Here is a 12098-nt window from a genome sequence, read left to right as displayed (position 1 = left end):
TGGCAGCCAACACCAGAAGCCTAATTAGTGGCTCAGGATGTCCTCCCTCGCCCCCCTTCGCCTCTCTCCTTTCCCGGCTCCTTTCCTCCACCAGGAGAGGGATGGGGCTCACCTTTCCCTCCAGTCGAAGGTCACAGAGACTGGGGGGTTTTTTTAGACATTGCACTGCAAAGGTGTGAGAGGAGATATTTCCAGACTGCGCCCCCAGCTCCCACCCCCAGTCACAGCCAGTTGGATTGAATTTGCCATGGATTTATTGTACACTGTTTGGTGGCAGTGGGTGTCATTGGCTCCCAGGAAGTGATCCCCATTGTTACAGAACTTAGGGATGGGAGGGCATTGCCAAAGTATGGAGTGACCTGTTTCAAGGCTTGCTAGTCACCCAGGGGCACGAGAGGGTCAAACTGAGGGCCAGGGGACAGGCTGGCCCAGGCCACCGGCAGACCTCCGGGGGAACCAGGGGGATCTCCCCTCACCCAGACCTGAGACAGACTCCTGAATGCTCCTCTCTGCTTCATTTACACAAACAATCAAAAAGCCAACCCAGCCCAAATGAAATGCCCACATTTTATGGCTTGCAGTGTTTTAGTTCTAATTTGGCTTCATTTGGAAAAGAGGTTTTACTAAGTGGCATAAATTGAGCCTAACAAATTTTAAAACTAAAACAGCAGCACCCTAAATGTTTAAAACTGTAATTGGAGAGAGAGAAAAAGTGAGTTGTCGGGGAGGGGTGGTGAGAGAGGCAGAAGAAGGGGGAGGGGAAGAAATTCAATTTCCGTTCTACTTGGCAGGAGGTTAATTTCCTGCTCCCCCTCCCCCTGGGCCCCAGCCCTGTCCCCTCCCCCACTTAGAGAATGCACCCAGAAGGTTCCAGAAGCAATGCCAGTGCCCTGCCGGATGTCTTGTATGCAGTGGGTGCTTAGGAAAGACTGGGTGAACTCACTCTTTTCTCTGATGTGTCTGTCGACAATGGGACAATGAGGACTCCTTTCAGGGGACCTCTTTGCCCCCACAGAAGGGGGTCTGCAAGTTCCTTCCAGGGTGGGATGGGGGCGGGGTGGGGGTGGAGTGGGAGGTATGGGCCATTAAACAGCCAGCATATCTCTTTGGGGGATTTTCTTTTAGAGAACCAGCCCTCCTCCCAGGCAGGGTGCCATACACATAAATAAGCACTGGTGAGCGTGGGAAGTGTCCCTGAGTGTCCTGGGGTGGGGGGTGTAGTGGGAACCTGAGAGGTCCTCAGGGCCTGGCCACAGCCTCCCTACCTCCCACAGACTGTGGGTAGATAGATGCCCTGGCGATGCTAGTCTATATTGATCACCCTCTCCTGGGAGCTGTTCAGCACCTAGAGTCTTAGTCTCATGATTAAGCACGCACTTATACAATGCTTCGGCCTGGAGGCAGCAAAGTGGGGTTGAGGGGAAAGGCCATTTGGCAACAAACCCCTCCCCTCATGGCTGAGCTCTGCCATTTGTGGTCAAAGTGACCTTGGCTAATCCCCCAGGTTCTCCCACTATAAAATGAGAAGTGATAGCAACTAGGAAACTTTTAAAATCAAAACTATGCCATACGAGATGAAAAGGCTCTATTCTTTTTTTCAGCTGATATGAAAATTCCTTGTCTTAAGACACTCTTGATACCAAGAATAAGAACACTCCTTAAATTAGTACAAGGAGGTTTAGTAATAGGATTCAAAGGGCTCTTACAGAACTCAGCTAGAAAGAAACTGCTGGTCGGGGGGGGGGCAAGGGGGCAGGAGCTGAGTCTGGAAGAGCTGGAAATGAGGGGGCAGTCTGTCTGTCTCTCCCTCAGCCTGGGGCCTGTGTCTGCTCCTCCCTGCCGGTGTCTGAGTGACTGCTGTGTTCTGTCTGCACCCTGGCTCTTCCTCAGTTCATCTGCCTGCTTGTGCATGGCTCTGTGGGGCTGCACCAAATGGTAGCACCACCTCTGCAAAGTGATCTGATACCTTCAGGGTCCACCATTCTCGGATTGATTTTATGTCTCTGAGTTCAAAGTCTCAAAAGAGAATCAAATTGGTTTTGCCCTTGATCAAGCATATTGCTGTGATCAATCAGCAGTGGCCAGGGAAGTTGAGCCATGAAGAATGTATATGTTCCCCTTGCCCACTCTTTAGGCAGGGACTATGGGTAGATATATGTGGGGATTTAACCATAGCCATTCCTTATGTACCATGTCAATTTTTTTCTGAGTATGCTGGGATGCTTAACCCAGAACCCTGAACCAAAAGAGGTACTCAAGACATAGTTGCTGATTGAGGAAAAGTTACCTTCTGCTAGAGCTCTGCTTTGTTTACCCCCTTTGCCTACCATTAAGCTTCTCATCTGGAGTGTATGTTTTCATGGAATGGTGATCATAGGCAAAGGGCTATCTTTCTAATATATAAAGAGTTCTTAGAAATCAGTAAGAAAAATAGTGATCCAGTAGGAAAAATGGGTCACAAAGACGAACACACAGTTTACTGAAAAGGAGGTCGAAATGGTTTGTAAACATATGAAGTGTTCATGCTTATGATAAGAAAATGCAAACAAAACTACACAGAGGTATTCTTTTTCATCTACCAGACTGACAAAAAACGGATAACATACTGTTTACAAACAAGTGCTCTTATGCCTTGTTGTGGGAATGTAAACTAGTCCAGTCTTTACGCAGAGACATTGGCAATATCTATCAAAATTTCAAATGTCATATCCTTTGATCTGGCAATTCCACTTATGGGACTTTATCTTACTTGCCTTTATATTGTATGATGTATCAGTTAGTCATTGCTGCATAACAAACCACCCTACATTTTAGTATGTTAAAACCACAACTCAATTATTTCTCACTACGTGGTTGTTGGGGGGTGTTTCTGCTGATTTAAGGTAGACTCACTCCATTATTCTTGCCTGGAGAATCCCAGGGACGGGAGCCTGGTGGGCCGCCGTCTATGGGGTCACACAGAGTCGGACACAACTGATAAGACCTAGCAGCAGCAGCAGCAGCTAATCTTGGCTAAGTTCACTTCTGTATCTGTGGTCAGCTGGCAGATTGGCTAAGAGCTGGCTTGTCTAGGACAGCCTCAGCTGGGCCACCGGGCCCTATACCCTACATGCTCTCATACTCCAGCATGCTAGCCTGAGCTTGTTCTCGGCTGGCCTGGGCATGTTTCATGGCAATTTCAGAGAAATGAAAGAAGAAATTAAAACCTCAAGTATGTTTTAAAGTTTCTGCTTACATCAAGTCTGCTGAACAAGTTACATGGTAAAGTCCAGATTTAAGGGGTCAAGGAAAGGCACTGTGCCTTTTTAGTGAGAGAAGCAGCAAAGTCAAGGGTCAAAGGGCAGGGACACAGGAAGAGCTAAAGGCTTGGGATCATCAATGCAACGACATATGTGTTCAGTCCTCCACGTGTGTGTGATGACATTTGTGCATGGTTACTCACTATAGCATTGCTTGTGATAGAATCAACCAAAATGGCCATCAGTAGAAGACGGACTAAATAAACTATGGCATCCACGAGCTGGCATCATTTGCAGCTGAAGGGATGAAGAATCCCTCTGTGCACGAATGGAAAAATCCTGAAGGTAGCTGAAGTGAAAAAAGCCATGTGCGGGGTGGTATGGATAGTATGCTACCTTTTATGTAAATAGAGGAGAGAAATAAGAATATATGTATTTGTGTTTGCTTGTATTTGTATAAATTAACTCTGGAAAGAGAAATAAGAAATGAATAGTGTGGGGAGCAAAGAAAGGGAAAGTCACAGGCTTGCTTGGCTTTTAGAAGTCTTCATAGATCTAAAAAAAAAGACAAGCCTGCAATGGGGAGGCTGAGTAATTATTCCCAATTTAAGCCTTGGTACCTAACCTGCTTTGCCCTTTGTGAATCTGTTTTGGGAAACACCCTCTCTCTAAAGGTGAAAGGGCAGGTGTTTCCGCTTCTGGGGTGTGCTGTCCCTGAGGACTGACAGAACATTCCCCACCCTCGCTTATGACCAGGCACTGACATTTCTAAAGGATGCCACAGGCATTTTCCAGACACGTTTGGGGCTGACTTTGAGCTGGGATGTGTTCCTTGGCTCTTTGAATATCAATGTGCTGGTCTGTGAGAATAGGATCCCATTTCTCTGAACGTGTCTGGAGCCATGTGGTAATGGGTTTCCGTGTGGTTATGTCGTCCTCCTCATCAGGGTCTGGCAATAACAGCAGATTCACTCCTGAGCCTGTGGTCGAGGTCAGCCAGACGCCTGCAGGGGCATAACTCAACCTGCACCAGGACCGAAGCTACTTAGAAGCGTCGCTCAAGCTGTCAATGTGTGTGTATGTGTGTATGTGTGTTAGTCGCTCAGCCGTGTCTGACTCTTTGCGACCCCATGGACTGCAGCCTGCCAGGCTCCTCTGTCCATGGAATTCTCCAGGCAAGAAGACTGAAGTGGGTTGCTGTTCCCCTCGGTAGCCCTTTTCAAACTCCTAAAGCTCAGAATTAGACTGAGTCACAGTGCGCATGCCTCTTCCTCCCCTGCTGCCCGCCCGCAGGGCACAAGAAGGGATGCAGGAGCTGCCAGATTGGGCAGCCTTTGGAGAGATGAGATGACCAGTCTGTGCCTGCACCTGTTCTGCAGCCATGAGCAGCTGCCACACTCGCTGCCACCTCACGCACGCCGAGCACCTACCGTGACCCAAGCACGGCACTTGGTCCTCTGATTCTATAGGGAAGAAGATGGGGACAGAAGCTTGCCGACTAGAAGAGAGCCAACTAAACAGATGCTTACAGTAAAGTCTGACATTAGCTTAATAGTTACATCTTGTTTGTTGCAAGGGACAAAACTCAATTCACACTAGCTTCAAGGAAAATGGAGTTCAAGTTCCGCCATGATTTCCAGGGAAACAGGCATCTCAGAGAACTCAAGGCCATAATGTGTCTGGGCTCAGGACACTAGGAACCCAGGAACCTCTTCTTTCCATCTCCTTGCTGCTCTTTAGTGGCTGTCTTCTCTCTCACAAAGACTGATTTTCTTCACGTGACAGAGAATATGTCTGATGCTTTGGAGTATTATCTCCGGGAAGCTTTAGCCACCCAGTCAGATTTATTCGCCTTTCTCCATTCCAGGTCCAAGATTTCTGGGGCAGGTTTTCACTGGCTCTGCTTGGTCAGGTGCCCAGCTCTAAACCAATCACTTCTGTGAAGGGACAGGGCTATGAGCGATTAGTACGATTCTGTCCATGGAAACCGAGTGAATGGGAAGGCGGCCACTTGTGGAAAAGGGGCAGATAATACATGAAGTGTCCATTCCAGAATGGTAGGGGCATTGGCCCAGGCTGGGGGTCGGGGGGCAGGTGTTCAAAGACAGGGGTGTTTAGATGGAAAGCTGAAATAGGGCAAGCTGAGAGAGCAGGCTGCCGGGGAGATAGCTGTTGGAGGCAGAAGGAACAGCCTGTGTGAGACCCGGAGGTGATGCATTTAGTGAGGCTGGGAGGTGGTGGGTGGTGAGAGACGAGGCTGAATGAGGGCAAGGGGCCGGGGCAGCAGAGCCCCTGCAAGCATGAGTAAGACTGGGTGTTAGCTTGAGGGTCACAGAGAGCCCCTTTGGGGCCCACCTCCTGGAGGAAGGATCGGAGGGGCCAAGACAGGAAGAGATGGGCTGTTAGGAGCTGTTTTAGTAGTCCATGCAGGACGTGACTATGAGAGAGAGAAGATTCTAGAGTCACTGAGGGGCTAGAGCCAAGGATATCTGGTGGATCGGATGTGGGGGTGAAAGGATGGGGTGCAAGTTGCTTCCATGGTTTGGGGCTTGGGCAGTTGGAGAGACGGCAGTGGTATTCACTGAGAAAGACTGCTCTGTGTCTTAGGGTGGGTACCCCAGAAGCAAGCCCCCAAGCCAGGGCAGTATGTGAAAGTGATTTGTTAGAACCTGCTTTTGGGGAAAACAAACTGGGGAGTGGGGAACTGGGATGGGGAGGGGAGGGGGCCAGGCCAGAGTATGCTGCCATGCAGAGTCCCATGGAGGTCACTTGGACTCAGTCTCACAGAGAACTGGGAGACGGGGCAGGTCACACCTCAAAGTTGGCCCTGGTCTGGGATGAGGGGCCAGAATTTTACTAACTCTCCCTCCGATGAGTGGTTCAGGGCTGAATTCACATCAAGCGAGTCCGGCAGCCTGAGGAGGGTCCTCTGGCCAAGGGACACTGGCTCTGGCTTCTGGGCATGCACAGAAATGTGAAAGGGACCTGAGGGATACGCATGGGACATGGGTGACTTACAAAGAATGGACTCTCCAATTTGGTCTCTTAATTATCTCCGTGCTGGTAGTTATCCCAACCAGCATGGTCTCAATTTCATCTCTTCTTTCTGTTGATTTCCATTCGCTGTTTCAACGATCCTGTGTTCTTCTCTGAAGTTGCTCTTATCTCCTGTTACCTCTTTCAAGAGAGTCCTCGTCCTGATTTTAATTTCTTTTTTTTATCTTTTCACTGCAGCATGTGGGATTTTAGTTTTCCAACCAGGGATAGAACCTGCGCCCCCTGCATTGGCAGCACCTAGGATCTTAACCACTGGACCGCCAGGAAAGTCCCTCCTCGTGCTTATTTTAAACGCTTGGGCCTTCAGTGCCAGTCATGCCTGCCTGCTGCTGCTGGCCCTGACGTCCAGTTCCAGGGCTTTCTGGTGTGCTGGGCGTTCTCCTCAGGGGCCTCGTGGCTTTGCTCTGCGGGGTCACGTGCCATGAGGTAGGGCTGAAAGCCAGGCACCACAGAACCAGTGTCGGTCACCCGAGTGTACAGCCACGTCACCAGGTATATCTTCCAGATGGTGGTTTTCCTTTCAACTCTCCAATGTCCACAGCAGAGGAGGGAGCAGCCTTGCTGGATTCTAGCCTATCGGTCTTGGGGGCTACTGCTCCGCCCAGCGCCTTTTTCCATCAGTTCTTCATCCAGTGGGCTTGTGTCACCTGATTGTACCCCCACAATCCTGCCATTGGCGGCTATGAGCTGATGCCACCAATTTCTGCCATGGGTTGAGGGCAGGAAATAACAGTTCCAAAGTCTTGGGCAGATGAGATGATGCAAAAGCCGAAGTTCAAAAGCTTCTTCTTTACGTGTTCGTTCGTTTCTGCGCTGGCCACCCACCATCCTGACAGATACCACTTCAAGGCTCTCCTAGAGTTTCTCACTGGGTCTTGGCTGCCTTCTGGAATACAGGGTACCTTCTCATTTCATGGGCATTTCCAGGCTTGGGAGAGGGAGCACGTGGCTTAGATAAGCCTGTCTCTTGTCTGGCTGGTCTTGACCTTACCCTTGTCCCAGAACCCGGTGTCTGCCAGGCATCCTGCTCAGGTCTAACTCGCACTGAATCAAGCCCAGCCTCACTGTGGCTTTTGATGGCTTCATAGACCAGGCTTTGACCCCTCTGTCCTCCCTCTGGGCATTCGATCCCCACCTGTCTCTGGTGAGTGACTTCACCTCTCCTCCCGTTGTAGATAGCTGACAGTATCCCTTCCCAGACTGCGACTGGCACATCTGCCTACATGTCTGCCAGGGGCTGCTGTCATAGGACGGTGATGCCCAAGGGGAGGGGATGGGCTGCCGGACTCAGTTCGGGAGGAGAAGGGTGAGTTGCTACAGCTGGGTGAGATTCGAAGGTGGGCACCGATCACCATTTCTGGAGGTCTTCTGTACTCTGGAGTGGAATCTGGGGATCACAGGGGAGTAGCTGAGGTTGGCTAGGGTGGCAGATGAGGACACGCAGGAGCTGAGGACAGGGGCTATTTACTATACGGTACAGAAGCATTTCAATATTTTAACAACCTGTCCAGCTGTCGTAGCTGTGCATTGCAGCTGAATGTCAGCCCAGGTTGTAGGTGGCAGTGAGCAGCTGGGCTGTCACACTGACGTGCAGAGCAGATGGAGTGGTTCTTAACTGCGACAGGAGACATTTAGGCTAGTCATCGGAAAACCACTATCACTACCTTTTACCAAGGTGGGCTGGTGACTGTTCTCTCTGAAACTTCAGGGGTTCCGAGAGGTAGGTTTTCAACATGGGCTAGATGTGGCTTTATTTGGCTGGCCTGGCGTCAGGGGATCAGCACAGATGAGTTGCCTCTCATTTGCAGGCAAAGATCCCCAAATGAAATGCAGGAATGATTAATCAGAAATCTTTTTCGAGCATTTGCTGCGTGCCAGGCACAGTGCTATGTCATGAGGTTACAAAAACGAATAAATCACCTTCCTTGTTCCCCTGGAGTTCATAACGGGGTCATGGGAGGGATGACCCTGCCCAAGAGATGACCACAGAACCAAGCAGTCGGTGGGATGTACTGGGTGAATCATAAGGGGAAATGACGCAGAAACTCTGTGGGGCGAGGGGCTGGCGTGACTGAGGGGCGGCCTTCATTTCAGAGCAGGGGTGGGATCAGCCTCTAAAAGCTTTTCCTTTGCCTCTAGAAATAGCAAGGTGGTGAGACGGGATTCTGATTTTCACCTCCAGATAGCAGGACACATTTTGTCCTTGAAAGCACTCAAATCGGCTCTCTTCGCCAATGTGAAGTCACCGCTTGTTAGCAATGCACAACTGAAATCAGAATCTGTCCTCCTGCCAGCCAGCCAGCCAGCCAGCCAGCGCCGAGGCCCAGGGCCTCACAAGCTGCGCTGAAGGGCTGTTCGGGCACCTTCCTTCTAAGATTTCTCCAGCCTGAGGAGGAGGCAGAGGACAGTGTGGATGTTACTGCTCCTTCCTACAAAGTGGTACCTAGGAAACAGGGGCAGCCGTCTGTGAGACTGGTACCCCTAGAGAGAGGGCTGGTCTCCCTGGGTGAATCTCAGAGGCCACCCCAGTGGGTATCCAGGCCATTTGTCCCCTCCCTGAGGAGTGTGTCTGGGAGGATGGGCTTTGGCTTGAGTCCAAAGCCGGAATGACTCCTCTGTACCATGAAGTTTTCACAGATCTAGGATCCCCAAGCTCAATGCTCTGCCCTCAGAATGGGACTTTTAGTCCTGTGGTCCAAGATGGCAACTATGACACTCATGTGTTAAGGCAACAGGAGAGAGAAGAAGGGGATGGAAAGGCCCTGCTGTCTTTTCAGGAAGATTCCTGGAAGCTTATAGATCATGCATCCACTTATGGGACATTGGCCAGAGCTTAGTCACGTGACCACACCTAGCCGGGAAATGGAGTCTTTCTCCTAGGGAACTAGGAGAGAGGAGATGTTGAGGGACAAGTTCAAAGACTATGAAAAATGGCTCGGATTTCCCTGGTGCTTCAGTGGCTAAGACTCAGAACTCCCAATGCAGGGGGCCTGGGTTCAACTCCTGGTCAGGGAACTAGATCCCACATGCTGCAACTAAGACCTGGCACAGCCAAAATAAAGAAATATTTTTTAAAAATGGCTCAATGTCATCCAAATATTGGGATTCTTCAATGAGAATGCTCTATAGATATCTGTTAAGATAAGAAAGGAGCTATAGGTTAAATAGAGCCTTACTTCAAATTTTGTGTGTTTGCGTGCTCAGTCCGGTCTGACTCTTGGCGACCCTATGGACTGTAGCCCGCCAGTCTCCTCTGTCCATGGGATTTTCCAAGCAAGGATACTAGAGTGGCTTGCCGTTTCCTCCTCCAGGGATCTTCCTGACCCAGGGATCAAATCAGTGTCTCTTGTCTCCTGCATTGGCAGGCAGATTCTTTATCACCGTGCCACCTGGGAAGCCCCACTTTAAATTTTAGCTATTGATATTTTTTCCCTTCTCTAGCTAGGGCTTATCTTTTCAACTCTGTGAAAGCAAAGCATTTAAACAAATATTTCTCCTCTTTTTCTTTCCACGGACTTCTTTTTTAATCAAAAGTACTGCTACTTGCATCCAAAACATTTCTGACTGATATCGATCCTTTTATGGTTCTTCCTTCCACTGGAAGCTCCTTATGAGGTAGGTCTCCACCCTCTGGGCACCCACTTTCAGATGCCTAGTCCCTCTTTATCCCTTGCCACCAATTTACCCCTTCACCAGGTCATGGTCATTTTATTGTAATAAAATCTAATGGCTGTTGTTCCTATCTTCTGTGTCCTAAAGTGTCCTTAAGCCTTCTTAATGAAACTCTTTTCCCCTTTGGTTTCTAGGATCCTAGATTTCATGGTTCACTTTCTGTATTCTGACTATGACTTCTATGTTTTGCATAGTGGGAGCCTCTTCCTTGCCTTGCCCATAATTCTAGATACTTTATCCCCCTAAGCTTCAATCTTAGCCCTTTTATGATTCACTAGCACCGCTACCATTCCCACCATCTCCACCACCATTACCATCACTAACGACCACCACCATCATCGTCGTCACCACCACCAGCACCTTTTCCGCCTTTTTACTGCCAATTTACAAACATAATCACTAATCTTTCAATCCTCACAGAAGCTGCACAAGGTAAGTAATATTATTATTCACATTTTGCAGGGAAGAACACTGAGGTTTTGAGAAGTTACTGTATTTTGTCCAAGATCAAAAAGCTAGTAGGTGTTAGAGGTGGAATTTGAATCCTGGTTTGTCTGATGTTGAAGCCTGGGCTCTCAATACACCATACTTCATCTGTCCTTAAGTTATCACAGGATTCACTCCTCATCTCTTCCTCTGACAACAGTGGCTACCAAGCCCTCATCACTATGCTGCTGCTGCTAAGTCGCTTCAGTCGTGTCTGACTCTGTGCGACCCCATAGACCTACCAGGCCTCCCCGTCCCTGGGATTCTCCAGGCAAGAACACTGGAGTAGGGTGTCATTGCCTTCTCCGCCTCATCACTATAGATGTTGATAATACAACAACCTCCTAACAAACCTCCTTGAACATAGGCATACAGGCCCCATGCCACCTCCATTGGCCCCCTGAATACCCATCTATCCAACATTAGACTAGTCCAGTGATACTGAAATCAGCCTTTCTCATGTTCCTGTCCTGCTTACACACTTACAGTGGCTCCCTGATGCCTCATGGGTCATGTTCCAGCTTTCAAAAGCCTTCTTCACCTGAGCCCACGCTCTCCAACTACCCACTACTTCCCGGTACTCTGGAGCCGGGTGTGGTGGATGTTATTAGTGTTCACCAATAGCCTGTCTCCAGCATGGGGCGATGACTCTTACAGTCCCTTTGCAGTTAGGTAGAGGCAGTGCCCAGTTCTGGTCAATGAAATATTAATACATATGGATGTGATGTATGATACATTATATTGAGGCAATGGGAAGACCCTGTAGGACTCTCCAACTTCTTCCTAGTCTTGCTGGGGGAGTAGTGGACGTGTTCCCGAGGGTGGAGCCCTCATTAGCCTAGGTCCCCGAGTGATCTGTATGGAACAGAACACCTTTCCCCTTTCATCCATTGCCTTGCAGTGAACCTTGCAAGGGCATGAAGTCCATTGGTTGAGCCACTGAGATCTGGGAGTTGTTTGTTATGATAGCACGAGTCAAACATGTTGGTCAAATAGGTGGAGTTATGCTGTAGCAACAACTCCAAATCTCACTGGCTTACAAGACAACAACAAAGCTTTACTTCCTGCTCACGCTACGTGTTTTGTGTAGGTCAGCAGGAGAAGAGGCTCTTCCTGTCACAGGCACTCAGGTAGCCAGGAGGGTGCTCTGTGATTACCCCCGAGGCGGGAGAAACATGGCGAATAGTGCTCTGGCTCTTTAAACTTTCACTCTAAGTAAGTTTCACAAGTAAGTTCCCCTAACATTTCATTGGCCAAATCAAGCAAATGGCCACATTGAACTTCAAAGAAGGGCAAGACAATGTCATTCTACTATATGACAGGGAAGCAGAGAGTTGGAAATATCTGGTGAACAGTAGGTTGCCATCTTGACTAATATTCTAGATAAGCTAGTCCCTCCATGCTCTCTTCCATCCGGCTTCTAGGACTTACTTCGTGCTAATTTCTCACCTTTTAACCACAGGTCTAGGCCTATCATTCCTATAAAGATTTTCTTGATATTCCCAGCATAGGTACTTCCTGTTTCCTGAAAGGTGGTCAAAATTCAATTGGTTATTCATTGGTTCATGTATAAAGAATAAGACTATTTTTGCTTTTCACAAACATACCTAAATTCATTTGCATATACATATATTTATGTATACA

This window comes from Ovis canadensis, chromosome X (assembly GCF_042477335.2).
Source record: "Ovis canadensis isolate MfBH-ARS-UI-01 breed Bighorn chromosome X, ARS-UI_OviCan_v2, whole genome shotgun sequence".
Taxonomy (NCBI): domain Eukaryota; kingdom Metazoa; phylum Chordata; class Mammalia; order Artiodactyla; family Bovidae; genus Ovis; species Ovis canadensis.
Note: the sequence above shows the minus strand (reverse complement) of the source record.